Genomic DNA, 16482 nt, shown 5'->3' on the forward strand with positions numbered 1-16482 from the left:
TTTAATTCTCACCGTGTATTCTGACTGCGGTGCGTTTTGTGACCCGGTGGGGTAATGCAGTTGCGTGTGTTTGTATACAAATTGACGGTTGGGCTGGCTTATCAGGTCAGTTCCGCCTCTCTCTGCTGTGTTTTGTGCAGATGGCGCTCTGCCTTCTGGTGGTAGAGCTGGGATAGCTCAGTCAGTAGGCGGCTTGGTTAAAGAAAATGTATATTAATTGCATGCTCTTTTACTCTACAAGCGTGTGCGCTGGCTGCATAGCCGGCGCTGGGCTTTCACTGCATAGCTCAGTGGTAGAGCGCGACGGGCTGGCCTGGCCTGGGGCGGCGGCGCTTCGGCAGGAGGAGAGTCTCACAGCGTGTGGTTCCCAGCTTCTGAGCTGGGAGTCGCTGGAGCTCCGCACATACCCTGCTGTGAGTTAGTGCGTTCGTCGGTAACTTTCGAAACGCCTGGTTTCGATCCCGGGTGCAATATGGGGCCCCCTGGACAGCTGACTCAGTCTTACCTCGCAAGTCGGCGGGGGCTCCGCGGTCCGGGTCCGGAGGCTCTCCTCGGGATTCTCTGGTGCGCGGCGCTGGGCGCTGCCGCCTCCCTCCGTAAAAGTTGGGCCCCTACGGGCCGCGGCGGTTGGCCGTGTGGGTGTTTGCTCCGAACGCTCCCCGCCCCTCGGGGGCGGGGTTTGATTGCCACCAGGTGCGTCCGATGATTCTGTCATCGGTCTGGCACGGCATTTTCCGGCAGGTTTGGACGCAGCATGCACGGCGCGGCTCAATCCTCGGTGAGGGCTTTTTCCATTTTTTGGGGGCTACGCTGGCGCGAGGTCAGTACCGTTTCGCAAATGTTGTGTTGTGTCCGGAGTCCCCGCCTCGGCGGGCCTTGGGCTCAAAAATTCACCGGACCTGATAATTCTCGGCTCGGTGCCTATTCCATTGAGGGAGTCACACTTTGCAACTCCACGACGCTGTGGATGCCTGGCCTCCACTTTCGGATCCCTTTGGTCTGTTTTTTTTCCCCTCTGGCGCCCTGGCTCGCCCTGGGCCGTCTGGTTGCTCCGGACTCGTGTGTGTTTGGAGGGCTGGGTGGCTGTGCCTTCTGGTCTCCTTGGGGAGGCGGGGGATTCCTTCTGCGCCATCGGCGGGGTCTCCCTGTTTGGCGGCGCTAGCCCTTCTGACCGGGCGCGGCGGGGGCCCTGGACCCCTCCTCGCCTCGTCTGCCTCTCGCCCAGGGGGTCGTGTGCGTCCCCGGTCCTGGTGTTTCTCGCCTCGGTGCCTATTCCACTCCTGGTGTCGCGTCCTGCGGCTCTGGGCAATGGCTTGTCTTTTTTCCGCAACGGCCCCCTCCAGGCGTCAGAGGCCTGGCCTCCACCTTGGAGGTGTCCGGGGTGGGACGCCTCGGGGAATTGGCCAGGAGGGTGTCCACATCGGCGTTCGTGCGAGCGCCTTGGGCCCTTGCGGATGTGTTGTGTGCTGTGGCGTGTTGCGCTTCGGTGCAGTTCGAGATGGCCCCTGCGCAGGGAGGTCACGCAAGTGCGTGATTCGTTCCGCGTTGGGCGTGACTTTCCCTCTGCCGGCGGCAGTGGTGTTTCCCGGGGTTTCTCGGGGTAGGGTCTCTGCGCAGGTCTCCTGACTCCCTTCCTCTGCCTGCGTCCGTTGTGAGGGGCGTTGGGGGGGGGGGCTTTGTCACCTTTCCCACTCGGTTGGCCGCAAGGCTGGCTCGGCCGTCTGGTCTGGCTGCGTCCTTGTCGGCGGTATAGGCGAATGTCCCACTCGGGCTGTCTCCGGTCTTTTCATTTGGGGCCCGCTCCCCCGGGCGCGGCCTTCCTTCGGACTCCCCGTCCGCCTGTGGGTGTGGACGTCCCGCCCTTGCAGGGGTGGGGCCCTTCGGCCTTTCCACCCGAAGTCAGTCTTCACGGGGTGCTTTCGGGGTTGGCTTCCGGGCCTGAGTGACAGCTCTTCCCGACCCGTCCTGGGACGTGGCTGTCCCGGTCCTTGGGCTCGGGGACCGTGAGGTGGCCTGTGGGGCCGGCCTACGAAGGGGGGGCCCCACTCTCACTACCTCTCGGCCTCGTTTCTCTTCTTCCCCCGTGGGTGTGGCTTCACGTCTGGCGGTGTCTCTCACCCGTCGGCTCCCTGACCTATGTACGGTGGTCCCTTCGGTCCTCGTATCGGGCTTGTCCTCCTTCGGGGGGCGTGTGCCTGGCCCCGGTACTTCCCTCTGGTTCATTCAGGGGGGGGGGGGGAGGCGTCCTTTGGCGCCGGGTCGTTTGGGGGTCGGTGGGATCTCCTGCGGTCACACAACTCCTCGTGCTTCGGGGATTGCTGTATGTCCTCCTGGCCTGCCGTCGTTTTGCTGTGCTCGCTTCGGCCGCACATTTACTATAATTGGGGTGCTTTGGGTCCCCAGGTCTTGGTCGGGTCAGGCGACCTGGTGATGTGGGCGTTCCCCCGGGGTCCGGCTAGGTGAAGGCGGTTCGACGGAGTCGGATCTATTCCTTCGTTGCCTGGTCTCGTCCTGCCCCGGTGGTGTTTCGACGCCTGGGGCCTCGGCTCGGGCTGCCTCCGGTGCCTCTGTTCACGGAGGGGGACTCGGCCCTCCTGCCCGGGTTCTACTCCTCCTTCCGGGTCCTTGTGGTTGCCCGGCCTGTCGCGTGGCCTTTTCGGTCTGTGGTACGCGTTTCCCCCGTGCCCTCTGATATCGCGGGTCCTCGGCTGGATCCGCTTGGGCAGGGCCAGGGTGCTCCTGGGTGCTCGCCTCGGCAGCGCATGGACTTAGTTTGGAACGTGGCAGTGTAGAGGTGCCTGGCACCCGTGCGTGGTTGACACGCAAGTCGTGGTGCGTTCCTGTTTTTGGTTCCCGGCGGGGTCCGCCGCCCCGGGTGCCCTCGCCTTTTACGAGCTGGCGGTTCGGGCCTCCTGGCCGATCCCGGATCTTCCCGTACCGTGGTTGGGTCCCCCGCTCTCGGAGTCGGTGTTGAGCCGGCTCTTTTCGGCGGGCCTGCCTCCTTCGGCAGGCCTGGTTCTTGAGCGGATGTCGCTGCTTGCTCGGGGTTGCTCTTCTGGGGTGATGGTTTCACTGCTGGGTTCCCGCGGGTCTTCCGCGTTCTCTTCCTGTGCCCAGCACGGGGCGGCCTTCTCGCGTTGGCGCGGTCGGCTGGGTGCTGTCCCCGCATCCGTGGTCCCGGTGCTCGCTTCGGCAGCACATATTCTTAATTTGGACCTATCCAGAGAGGTTTCGTATGACCCCTGCGCAAGGAGGACACGCAGATTCGTGAGGCGTCCCATATACGTGGCCCCTTCTTCCCTGTGGGCCCAGTGGGCGGCCTTGCGGGCCTTCCACAGTCCGGTGTTCGACGGGCTGGTTTCCCTGGTGGCTCGCTTGGCTCCGGTGTTGTTTCTCCTTCGCCCACGGACGCTCTGCCGGTCTCCCCCTTGGGTGCTCGCTTCGGCAGCACATTTACTAAAATTGGAACGATACAGGGAAGATTAGCATGGCCCCTGCGCAAGGGTGTCACGCAAATTCGTGAAGCGTTCCATATGAGTTCTCTCTCTCGTTCTACGAGCTCTTCGGGGTCCGCCCCTTTGGGCCCCTGCCCTCGGTGGCTTTACGGTTCCTCACCTTTTAGGTGGTTGTTCCCTGGTGGCAGTGGTGGCTGCTGGGCGGATGGGCGTGCGGGGGTCGTACCTCCGCTCCCCTCCATTCTTGCGGGTTTTGCCGGACATGGTTGTTCCTCCGACATGTCCCCCGTGTCCTTCCCGGGGTTCCTTCCCTGGGGTCCCGGGCTCGGGTGGTATCTTTACCGCCTTTTTGCCCTGCCGACGAGGTTCCTCTCTTGTCCGGGCTGGTTGACGGCGTGCTGTTTTGGCTTCTCTTGGCCGCGCGTCTTTCCTTTCCCGGTGGGATGGCCTGTTTGTGTCTGTTGGCCCGGTTCGTTCGGGCCACTAGCCCTCTTTCCACCTTGGTTCGCTGGCTTCCACAGGCTATCATCCCTACCTACGCTTCGCTGGGTTCGGTGGATCCGGCGGGGGTCCAGGGTCGGTCCACGGGGGTGGCCCGGTGTCCTGGGCCCCCTTCGGGTTGTCTCCTCGGTGGAGATTTGTCGGGCGTCGGCGGAGTCGTCCCCCGCCTTGTTCATGGGACTCTTTCGGTCCCGGGGGTCTTCACTGGGGCCGTTCGGAAGGCAGGTGCTGCGGCTCCTGGCTGGCCTGCTTTTCCTTTTTATCTTGATTTCAGGTTTCCTGTGATCCCTGTTTTCTTGTCATTGATTCTACTTCAACCTTGGGTTGGTTTCTCTGCATCACCGTGTGGTGTTGTTTTTATGGTGGTCAATGAAGCCTTGTTGGCTTGGGTATTTGCTCACTATGTAAATCATGTGGCGAGGAAGACTAACGGGGAGGTAATGCCCCGGTTACTTACCGGTAATCTTCATTACTCCGAGTATAGTCTTCCTCGCCACATGAGTTCCCTCCCCCCCTCCCTGTCTGGCTATCGGCTTCATTGTTTGCTTGGTAGATCAGGCTGTTGGTTGGGCCGGTCCGCCTCTTATAGAGGTCAGGTGGGACTGGTCGGTCATGTTGGGAGGGGGTGGGAGGTGTTTTCTTTTGCTTTGGAGGGTTCTGTTGTGGAGCTAAAGCTCACTATGTAAATCATGTGGCGAGGAAGACTATACTCGGAGTAATGAAGATTACCGGTAAGTAACCGGGGCATCATCACACTCAGTGTGATTAATGCCCACTGTTATTACGTGATTTGTGCATAGGGTTGGTTATTAAAGCAGAACGCAAAATGAATGCCCCTATCTACAGGAAACAATATGCGCCGGCCTTATGTGCTACACGTTTCTATAGCAGCAGGTTCGATGATTCAAATGAGATTTACAGAAATATTAATAAAACGCGGAGCTGCCGTATTGTGCACAGAAACCCCCTACAAAACAACTCCCTGCAGAGGCTGGTTTAAAGTGCACTGCAGATAAGTGAGGTAAACTTGAAGTAAATGTGATGTCTGACGTATACAACCCGTTCTGCCACTCGTGTGCAGAACATCGTCAACCTGAATAATGCCAAACTCCTATTACGTAATTAGTGCATGGGGTTGGTTACTATAGTAGTGAAAGTCTACACGAGCATCACAGTCTGCAGCAAACGCTATGCACCAGCTCGAGTCATACGCTTTAATGGCAACAGTTCCAGCAACTGGTAATTAGCGAGCAAACCTCGGTCTTGTGATTAATTTTAGGAACGAAACTGTGGTTTGTGAACAAAATAAACCACCTTGGAGAATGCGGGCATCGAGGGGGGCGGAGCCAGCCGGCGTCGATGGCGGACGCGTGAGCCTTCGGCTCCTCGCTAAGCTCCAGAATTATCCTGCTTAACTATCCTTGATGTGCTCGAATTGGCTGTAGCTCGCCCAGGAACATCTGCTGGCACCCCGGGCAGCGATCGGGGACTTTTTTGGCCGTCTGCAGGGCGTGCTTTCCTGAACATTCCGGAGCATTGTGCCTGGAGGCGAGGCAGTGGCGGACTAGGCCGAAAGCAGCGCACTATCCTGGCACAGAGGCCGGGCGACGTCACTGTACGTGCGGCCTCATCACTGGCGGCTGCCGGGCATCGAGCGGGCTGACGCACGATTGGGACAACTTGTGGATCGCAACGTCCTCTACTAACCGCTCTACACAGAACCTGTGAGAAAGGAGCCTGGAGAAGTGGCGGAGCGGTGAAGTACATAACTCCGGAGCTCTGCGCCACGTGGTGGGGCGACAACTGGCCCGGTGTCGCAGCCTGGCCGTCTCACGGCGGTCGCATAAGGCTCTGCCAACTGCCCTTATCCTGTTAAGGACCGGATAGCTTGGGGCCGATGGTGAGGACCTGACCACCTTTGGCACTGGGAAGATCTGAACCTTGCGGACGACAGAGTACTGCCCGCCATTGCTGTCGCCATTTTCGGCGCACCGGCTACCCGACCACTGGCGGCAAGGTATTGAGAAACGAAGAAGATCCATCCACGACCTTACCGGTGGCCCTCTTGCCTAGTGCTGTCACACACCGGAGGCTACAATGGGGAAGAACGATGCAACTCAGGGGAAGATCTCCTTTGAACGGCGCCGTCCGAAGGGATCGGAGGTGCCAGCGCCGGACGCGTCGCCGAAGGGAGCGACGGCGGCGACGACCCCGGCGCCCACAGAGATCCGGGACATGTTAGCCGCCATGGAGAAAGGCATTCAAGATAGCATTGCAGCGGTGGGCACCAAGATAGACGCTCTGTCCTACCGCATGGATCGAATGGCGGAACGGGTGGACAAACATGCGGAGCGCCTGGACATGGCGGAGCGCCGACTCACTGAGGCCGAGGAAGCCCAAATGGAGTGGGACAAGGAACGCAAGCAGTTCGATCGACTCCTGACTGTTATCAGAGACAAGACAGAGGATCTGGAGGCGCGTTCTCGCAGATCCAACCTCCGTATTACAGGAGTTGCGGAATCCACGCAAACAGGGAAAATGGAACTATACGTGGAGAAACTGCTGAAAGTACTCTTGGGTGATGAAGTCTTTTCCCCCATGTTCATTGTGGAACGCGCTCACCGCACCTTGGGCCCACAGCCTCAACCTGGCATGCCACCTCGCCCCATAATCGCGAAACTGCTCAACTATCGAGACAGGGACACCGCCCTGAAAGTGGCAAGGGAGAAGGGCAAGCTCCAACATGAGGGCATGAATATTTCCCTCTATCCGGACTTCACAGCCAGGGTGCAGGAGGAACGGCGACAGTTCGCGCCGTACAAGAAGCAACTCCGAACACTGGGCCTGGACTATGCAATGATGTATCCTGCCAAACTCCGGATCAATACGGGTGGTAAATCATACTATTTCACGGACCCGAAAGAACTACATAAGTCCCTCAAGACCTGGACCCGGGAAAGGAAGGAGAACCGAAATGGCCAGGAGGACGAGGCGGGATCGTCTCTGGAGGAGCAGGACTGAACGGCGGTTGGAGTGGGGGTTGACTCTTTGCACGACAGATGATTCACAGACTCTGACGGCATGTGTGCCCCGGCCTTACAGGGGCATCTGCCTTATGGTTTGGGGGTGGACACCTTGATTACACGATGGACCTGTGCACCACTGGTAAGGCGATGTGTGCAGGGAGGGAGAGTACTTTGGGCAAGCAGCGAAAGCCCGGGGAGGCCAGTTAGAGTGGGACTGGGTAGTACCTCTTGCCAAGCCTCGAGCACTGACTCCCGATTGGAGCTGGGAGGGGTGCGGAACAGACACTCTCTCGGAACAGTTCGTAGTGTACTATATTGGTGCGCTCTGCCCTGGTGCCTTTGGTTGTTTTACTCTCTGAGGGGTTGGTGTCGGGCTGTTAGACACTACACCTGTTGGGGGTACATGGGGGGGGTGAATGGGATCTGTCTGACCAGGTTGGGGGAGGTCGGCTGTGGGTGGGTTGATGTATCGGGGGTGGGAGCGAGACTCGGGGCGATTGGGGAGTGTGTTTGTTTGGGGTTGTTAAAGGGGTTAGACTGCGAAGTGTGTGAATTGCAATGTACTGCTGTCCCTGTTCAAAAACGCCGACTGGCGACTTTGAGATTGTGTGTCCCGATTTACCTATCCTCACGGACCATGCACTGAAGCAACTTAGTAATGGTTGATCCTACACCGGAATTGCATGCACGTGCCCCGAATGAACTGAATCTAATGACTTGGAATGTACGGGGCCTGAATGACTTCCGTAAAGTGAGGAAGGTCCTTAACTATCTCAGTAGACATCATGTAGACATAGCTCTGCTCCAGGAGACGCACCTGCCACTCTCCAGCAAGATGCTTAACTCCAGGGGTTTGTCCGGGAACACAGTTGCAGCGGGCTTCACCACACATGCCCGTGGGGTGTTAATTTGGGCCAACCCATTGTCACAGCTGCGGCTCATACCGGTGCACTCAGACCCGGAAGGTAGATACGTCCTAGCGAGATGTGTGGGTAAGGGGATGGACCTGCTGATAGTGAATGTTTATGGCCCTAACTATGACCACCCTGAATTTTATGTGACTCTATCTGCTATTGCTAGAACGCATGCACAGCCTTGGATGTTGTGGGGCGGGGACTTTAACTTTGTGTTCGACCCAGCTCTGGACCGCTCTGCGGGCCCTACTCGGAGGCCTGTGGCCTCGGCCACGTACATGGCGGCTGAAATGATCAAGTCTGACTTGGTGGACGTCTGGAGGGTGAAACATCCAAGAACGGGTGGGTTTACACATTACTCTGCATTTCATGATGTGCATACCAGGATAGATTACTGGTTGGCACCCCCCCTGGTACTAAACAACATTAGCTCGTGTGCAGTTCTCCCACGCACGCTTTCGGATCACTCCCCTATTCTTCTCCGCCTCGCTACGTCCAGGAGGGGGATCCCTGCCTTCACTTGGCGATTCCCGCCTTTTGCGTTGCTAGACGAGGCCTTCAGGGGGGAACTAGCTGAGGAAATAGAACAGTATTTTGCAACAAACTTAGGCACTGTGGACGACTTCTTTACGGTCTGGGAGGCATTTAAGGTCTACATCAGGGGGGTGGCGATGTCGAAACATTCTAGCGTGCTAAGATCCATTCGGCGGGACCTGGCCACTCTGGAAACTAAGATGGCGGAGCTCGAGGCTGGGCGACTACAGCTTGGCGGCGACGTGGAAGGACGGGAGCTCTCCCAACTTCTGTCCGAGTTTCAGGCGCTGGCGGACAGAGAGTGTCAGGATGAGGGTTTCTCAGGCCCCCCTTGCGTTTCTCAGGAGCAATACTCACAACCCCACTCTGACATAGAAACTTTAGATTCTCAAGATTCTCTGGTTGCTAAAACTATAGGCCCATTTCAGATAACTAGGAAAAAAGATTGTTCTTGGATTAATAAAAAGACTCCCAGCTAAAAGCAACAAGGTTGACTTTTCACCATAAGATGTTTATAATCATATGTACTCGGATAGTAGATAAGACATGATTAAAGATTTCACATATTGATTCATTCAATATTCAATACAGTAACATTGTACATCTGCGCGCTCTTTATCACTGTTTGTTTCACAGCCTTGTTAAACATTAAACTCTCTATGAAAGCAATCACAGTTCGAGCCAATCACATTTCGACATTACAGCAGCAATAGTAGAATACAGATTGAAGCAAGTTCAAACAACAATCAGTCTAAGTGGAAACCAAACGAAGGTAAAAGCAGAATAGCTTGAACCAACAATTCCGGACGAGAAATACTGATGATAGCGCTCCTAAACAACTATAAACACATTGACAAGTCCCAAACTAAAGCAAGAGTCCAGAAATCCAGTTCGATAAACAATTGTCCTGATCGTTGCCAGGGAAACGCCCTTAGCGTTTCGCCCTACGAGCTTCTCGAAGAAAACACCAACCGGCAAACAGAAAAAGGATCAATCCTACCTGCGTTTTCAGCAAGCGGATTTTCGTGGTAGATTACTACCATTGAACTGCCAACAGGTCTGGAAGCCTCAGCGAAGTCCTCCGTCGTTGAGAGCGAAGACCGGCCAGGAAGCAGGAGCAGGAGACCTCCAATCTCGGGAACCAGGAAGGAATAATCCGCACGGCGTTTTGGGCGTGGCCGCTTATATAGTCCCAGGCCCAAAGAGGTACAGAAGCTGCAAAGGGAAAAAAGACCTCGGCAGCAAACTCGAAATGGGAACTCCCGAAGCCTAAGGGCAAACAAGCACTGGCAAAATGCGGAAAGCGCAAATGGGAAGCGCACACAACAAGCATTGACAGGTTTAACACAGTGGCATCGCGCAAAAGGCAAAGTGGCATAACAAACATTGGTAAGGCCAAATAACATAATGTACATACATGGGCACAATGAGAAATGTTAGAAACACAGGGAACTGATGCACAACAGACGTAGTAGAGCGGAAAGGATCCTGACAGTGCCCCCCAACAAAAATGGAGACACCCCCTCCAAACTCTAAAATCGAGAGGCCGGGTGCTGAGCATGAAACAAGCGCACCAGGCGGGGAGCATGAACGTCCATCCCAGAAACCCAGGAATCCTCCTCAGGACCACAGCCTTTCCAGGAAAGCAGGTACCAAAGCTTCCCCCTAACTCGTTTGCAGTCTTTGATACAACGCACCTCAAATTCGTCCTGACCCTTCACACGAAGAGCTGGAGGACGAGGCCTTCTTTTGACAATTGCTTTCTTTAGCAGAGAAACGTGGAACACAGGGTAAATTCTCATGCTTTTAGGAAGCAGCAGCTTGTAGGTAACGGGATTCACACACTGAACAATCTTATATGGACCAATGAATTTAGGGTGGAACTTGTAACGTCTCCTGAACTGAAAGTTCCTGGTGGAAAGCCAAACTACGTCGCCAACATGAAGGTCTGGGCCCTTTTGTCGTCTCCTGTCCGCAAACCTCTTGTATGTGGCTTTGGCTCTCAGTACATTAGTTCTTAAGACTTTGGTAATGCGTTCCATTTCACTGAAATGCGAATCCAAGGAAGGTATGTTGGTCTTTTGGTGGGCCAGCAGCAAAGGCGAGAAATGGGGATGTCGGCCATAGATAGCAAAAAAGGGCGAAAAACCTGTAGAGGCATTCTGCAGATTATTGTAAGCGAATTCAGCTTCCCATAGTAAGGTTAACCAGGAACCCTGTTTTTTGAAAAGAAAACATCTTAAGTATTGTTTCAGGACCTGATTGACTCGTTCGGTTTGTCCATCCGACTCAGGGTGGAAACTAGTGGATGTGTTAGTAGTTATGTGAAGCGCTTTACACCAGGCCTTCCAGAACTGCGAAATGAACTGAGGACCACGGTCTGAAGTTATGGACCTAGGTAGGCCGTGCAAACGAACCACATGCTCCAGAATTAATTGAACCAGTTGGGCGGAGGTCGGAAGCCTAGGACAAGCAATGAAGTGGGCCATCTTAGATAAACGGTCAACCACCACGAGAATGGTAGTCATCCCCTTGTCTTCGGGTAGATCAGTTATGAAGTCCATTGCGATATCTTCCCAGACCTGAGTTGGTGTGGAAAGAGGAAGTAAGAGTCCTTTCTTTCGACCATGTTCTACTTTAGCTTGAGCACAAACATCGCATTCTTGAACGAAAGATTGCACATCTTTACTCCAGGTTGGCCACCAGAAATTTCTTCGAACAAGTTCTTTGGTTTTTGCGATTCCAGGATGACCAGCCAGTTGACTAACATGACACCATTGCAAAACCTGTGTTTGTAGAACTTTAGTTGGAACAAATAAGAGATTGGAGAAGAAGGGTAGATTTTGGTGAATTGTTCTATTAGCTCCCTCTCGCACCCAAGATAGCAATTGAGGTATTGGCATTGCTTGTCTTATTTGTTGGAAGAAGACATCGGACATTGTAGCACCTACTATTCTGTCTTCAGAGAGCATGCTAGTAGGTCGGGGAAGAAGTTGAAGCTCACCTGGCTTAGAATCATACCGTGACAAGGAATCTGCTTTGTTATTCTTCGTTCCGGGCCTGAAGGTTATGATAAAGTCAAATTCTGCAAAAAACAAGGTCCAACGGAGTTGTCTGGGAGTTAAAGCTTTTGCACATCTTAGGAACTGTAGGTTACGATGGTCCGTGTAAACAGTAACAGTATGTCTAGCCCCAAGAAGGTAGTGACGCCATTCCTTGAATGCATGACGAATGGCCAAGAGCTCTTTCTCTGCAACAGTGTAGTTGGCTTCTGCAGGCAAAAATTTTCTGGACAAGAAAGCTATGGGATGTAGCTCGTTGGTTACTGGATTCTTTTGTGAGAGAATTGCTCCAATGGCGAAGTCGGAAGCATCAGCTTCCACAATAAAAGGCAGGTCTGAGTCTGGATGCCGCAAGACAGGAGCTTGTGTAAAGGTTCTTTTGAGAGTTTGAAAGGAAGAATCAGTGTCAGGGGTCCAGATGAATTTAACATTCTTCCTTAAAAGTTGGGTCAAAGGTGTGGCCAAAGTTGAAAAGTCTTTAATGAATCGGCGGTAGAAGTTAGCAAAGCCTAAAAATCGTTGAATATCCTTCACCGAGGTTGGAGTAGGCCAATCAAGGATTGCTTGGATTTTTCTTGGAGCCATTGTGATCCCAGATGGAGAAAGGATAAATCCAAGGAATTCGACCTTTGTGGTGTGGAATTCACATTTAGACAATTTGCAGAACAAACCATGTGATCTTAGGGTGTTCAAGATGATTTTAACGTGCCGAATGTGTTCCTCAGTAGAAGACGAAAAAATCAAAAGGTCGTCAATATAGGCAATGACGAACCTATCTAAGAAGTCCCGAAGGACATCGTTGATAAAAAATTGAAATGCAGCCGGGGCATTGCATAAGCCAAAGGGCATTACACAGTACTCGAACAGGCCAAAGCGAGTTCGAAAGGCTGTTTTCCATTCATCACCTGGTCTAATACGGACCAGGTGATAGGCGCCTCGTAAGTCCAGTTTGGTAAAGATTGTGGCTGAGCGCACTTGATCAAGGAGTACAGGGATCAATGGAAGAGGATATCTGTTCTTGATAGTGATGTTATTTAGAGCTCTGTAGTCAATACAGGTGCGCAATTCTCCATTGCTTTTAGGGACGAAAAAGAGCGGAGAGGCTGCTGGAGACTTGGAGGGCCGGATGAAACCACTTTTCAAAAATTTATCTAAATAATCTCGAAGGTGGGTGTTCTCTAAATCTGTCAAGGCGTATATTCTACTACAGGGTATCTTGGCTCCTGGCACTAGATCAATGGCACAATCGTAGTCCCTGTGTGGGGGTAGAGTTTCTGCCTTTTGTTCACAGAAAACATCCGTGAATTCCTCATAGATGTGTGGTAGAGTTGTGTCTTGCTCGGCTGCTGTGGAGATGTAAAGAGCTGAAACAGTACGCAAAAGGGAACTTGGGGAGACTTGAAGATTCTTTTCTGGTCCCCCACAACATTCTTGTTTACACCAAGTGGATGTGAAGTCAACTGTACGTTCTGTCCAACTGATGCTGGGGTTATGCGTAGTTAGCCAGGGGATACCCAAGATAACCCCAAATTGAGGTGCATCGATTACATCGAATGATATGATTTCCTGATGTTGTCTGGAACCTGCATCGCACACCATAGCAATGGAAGAGGTACAGTGCGTAATCATTCCTGAAGTTAGTTGAGTTCCATCGACTGCATACACAATTTCTGGTTTTTCTTTTTTAACAATGGGAATATTGGTTTTTGCAATGAACTTGGAATCAATGAAATTCCCGGTGGCGCCTGAGTCGATCATTGCAGCTACCAAGATTGGTTTCATGTTGGGTATCCTAAAAGAAACATTCAAGGTGAGATGAGGCACAGTTAACTGCAGAGTGTTAGCGATGGTTTGTTCAGGAGGAGATAACCAACTCGAAAAAGTCTCCTGATCCAAATTCGAGTTTTCTAGTTTTCCGACTTAATATCCTTCTTTTCTCGGGGCCAAGAGTTCTTTGGTTTGAGTGAACATTCTCTGACAAAATGTCCCTTTTTGCCACAGTAGAGACAAAGACCATTTTTGCGCCGAGTTTCTTTTTCCTCAGGAGTTAACGGTTTCCTCAAACTTCCTATTTCCATGGCCTCAGTTGATTCCTGGGAATTGGGAAGAGATCTTTCTTTGGCTCTAGAAAAAGTTCGGACATCTGTTCTTTTCCTATCTCCTTTACGGTCAGCTACTCGGTGGTCCAGACGAAGACTGAGTGCTATGAGGTCTGCACAAGTTCGAGGTTGGGGATCAATAGGCGCAATAAGGTCTTTCAGCTCGTCTCTTAGTCCCTGGTAAAAAAGAGCAGATCTCTTAGCTTCTGGCCAATCTGTTTCTGCTATAAGACGATTGAATTGGGTAAGATAGTGTACCAGTTCCTTATTTCCCTGTTTTAATTCCAGTAATTCCCTATCGGCAGATCCTGTTATGGTACGTCTATCGAAAATCCTTTCAAATTCCTGTTTAAATTGTACCCAATTGTATAAAATTGGGTCATCAGACTGCACTAGTGGTACTGCCCACATTGCCGCGTCACCACTCAGGAAGGAGATTAAGAAGGCAGTTCGTGATTGAGCATTAGGAAATGAAGCTGGCTTAACCATAAAGTGCAACTGAACCTGCGTTAAGAATGTTTGAAATTTATTGGGTTCCCCAGCAAACCTCTCAGGCTGGGCCAACGGAACAGTTGTAGGAACAGTCACTGACACAGAGGGTGATGAACCGGATACATTTGCTTGGTGTTGCCCAGAAGATGGTGTTGAATCTAAACGTGATTGTAACTGAATTACTTTATTGGCTAAAGCTGCGGTTTCGGTTCTACTAACCGTTAATTCAGTCTGTAAATTCCCTATCATGGCACATAGGTCATCCATGGTGGCATTCATTTGGCTATTGCTCGGGAGAAACAAAATTCGTGGGCGGATTATTCTGTCAGGATGAGGGTTTCTCAGGCCCCCCTTGCGTTTCTCAGGAGCAATACTCACAACCCCACTCTGACATAGAAACTTTAGATTCTCAAGATTCTCTGGTTGCTAAAACTATAGGCCCATTTCAGATAACTAGGAAAAAAGATTGTTCTTGGATTAATAAAAAGACTCCCAGCTAAAAGCAACAAGGTTGACTTTTCACCATAAGATGTTTATAATCATATGTACTCGGATAGTAGATAAGACATGATTAAAGATTTCACATATTGATTCATTCAATATTCAATACAGTAACATTGTACATCTGCGCGCTCTTTATCACTGTTTGTTTCACAGCCTTGTTAAACATTAAACTCTCTATGAAAGCAATCACAGTTCGAGCCAATCACATTTCGACATTACAGCAGCAATAGTAGAATACAGATTGAAGCAAGTTCAAACAACAATCAGTCTAAGTGGAAACCAAACGAAGGTAAAAGCAGAATAGCTTGAACCAACAATTCCGGACGAGAAATACTGATGATAGCGCTCCTAAACAACTATAAACACATTGACAAGTCCCAAACTAAAGCAAGAGTCCAGAAATCCAGTTCGATAAACAATTGTCCTGATCGTTGCCAGGGAAACGCCCTTAGCGTTTCGCCCTACGAGCTTCTCGAAGAAAACACCAACCGGCAAACAGAAAAAGGATCAATCCTACCTGCGTTTTCAGCAAGCGGATTTTCGTGGTAGATTACTACCATTGAACTGCCAACAGGTCTGGAAGCCTCAGCGAAGTCCTCCGTCGTTGAGAGCGAAGACCGGCCAGGAAGCAGGAGCAGGAGACCTCCAATCTCGGGAACCAGGAAGGAATAATCCGCACGGCGTTTTGGGCGTGGCCGCTTATATAGTCCCAGGCCCAAAGAGGTACAGAAGCTGCAAAGGGAAAAAAGACCTCGGCAGCAAACTCGAAATGGGAACTCCCGAAGCCTAAGGGCAAACAAGCACTGGCAAAATGCGGAAAGCGCAAATGGGAAGCGCACACAACAAGCATTGACAGGTTTAACACAGTGGCATCGCGCAAAAGGCAAAGTGGCATAACAAACATTGGTAAGGCCAAATAACATAATGTACATACATGGGCACAATGAGAAATGTTAGAAACACAGGGAACTGATGCACAACAGACGTAGTAGAGCGGAAAGGATCCTGACAGTGAGGTCCTCTATATGGGCAAATACGCCACAGCAAGACATTATGGGGAAGGGGAAAGGCCAGGTGCGCTGCTTGCGCGCATGGTCCGCAGCACGAGACGCCCACTAGTCATTGAGGAGCTGAGGACTCCGGAGGGAGACACGGTGACGGACGAGGAACAGATACTACAGACATTCAGGAGCTATTACGCGGAGTTATACCGGTCCAAAACGCAGGGAGTGGAGGGCGAGATGGAGGACTACTTAGACCATATAGCCATGCCATTCCTCAAGAACTCGGACAGAGAATTCTTGATGGCCCCCTTCCACCAAGACGAAATACTAGAGGCGCTGGCAGGTATGCGCTCGGGAAGCGCGCCGGGCTCGCATGGCCTCACGGTTGGTTTCTATAAGGCATTTAAGGACTTGCTACTGCCGCACTTGGTCTCCCTGTTTGATGCCATCTGCGAGAACGGTGAAATGCCGACCACCATGCGGGAGGCGCTGCTCATCACTATACCTAAGCCGGGTAAACCGCCCGATCTTTGCGGTTCGTATAGACCGCTAAGTCTGCTCAACGTAGACGCCAAAATCTATGCTAGAGTCCTAGCCACTCGACTGGCCCTATTGGTGCCTGGGTTGGTCGCTCCGGAACAGTCCGGATTTGTCCCGTGCAGGAATTTAACCTACAATATCCGAACTGTGTTGGGCGCGATGCAGCATGTCAAGCAGGAGAACAGCGCGCTGGCTATCTTCCTTGACATGGAAAAGGCGTTCGACTCGGTCGAATGGCCTTTCATGGTCCGGGTGTTGCGCAAACTGGGTTTGGGCGAGCAGTTCCTTCAGCAGGTTGGGGCGCTGTACCATCGACCGTTTGCTAGGCTGCGCCTGGGTGATAGAGTAACG

At 52.4% G+C, this 16482-nt stretch overlaps 2 non-coding genes across 2 annotated transcripts; both read left to right on the plus strand.

Annotated features, from left to right (window-relative positions):
- Positions 1-3180: 3180 nt before the first annotated feature.
- On the plus strand, positions 3181-3287 carry LOC147724135 (U6 spliceosomal RNA). The gene has a single exon (XR_015295370.1). It is a non-coding gene; the product is annotated as a U6 spliceosomal RNA (small nuclear RNA).
- A 145-nt stretch (positions 3288-3432) lies between these two features.
- LOC147724136 (U6 spliceosomal RNA) lies at positions 3433-3539 on the plus strand. The gene has a single exon (XR_015295336.1). It is a non-coding gene; the product is annotated as a U6 spliceosomal RNA (small nuclear RNA).
- Positions 3540-16482: the final 12943 nt, after the last annotated feature.

This window comes from Lissotriton vulgaris, chromosome 4_1, assembly GCF_964263255.1.
Source record: "Lissotriton vulgaris chromosome 4_1, aLisVul1.2, whole genome shotgun sequence".
NCBI classification, from domain to species: domain Eukaryota; kingdom Metazoa; phylum Chordata; class Amphibia; order Caudata; family Salamandridae; genus Lissotriton; species Lissotriton vulgaris.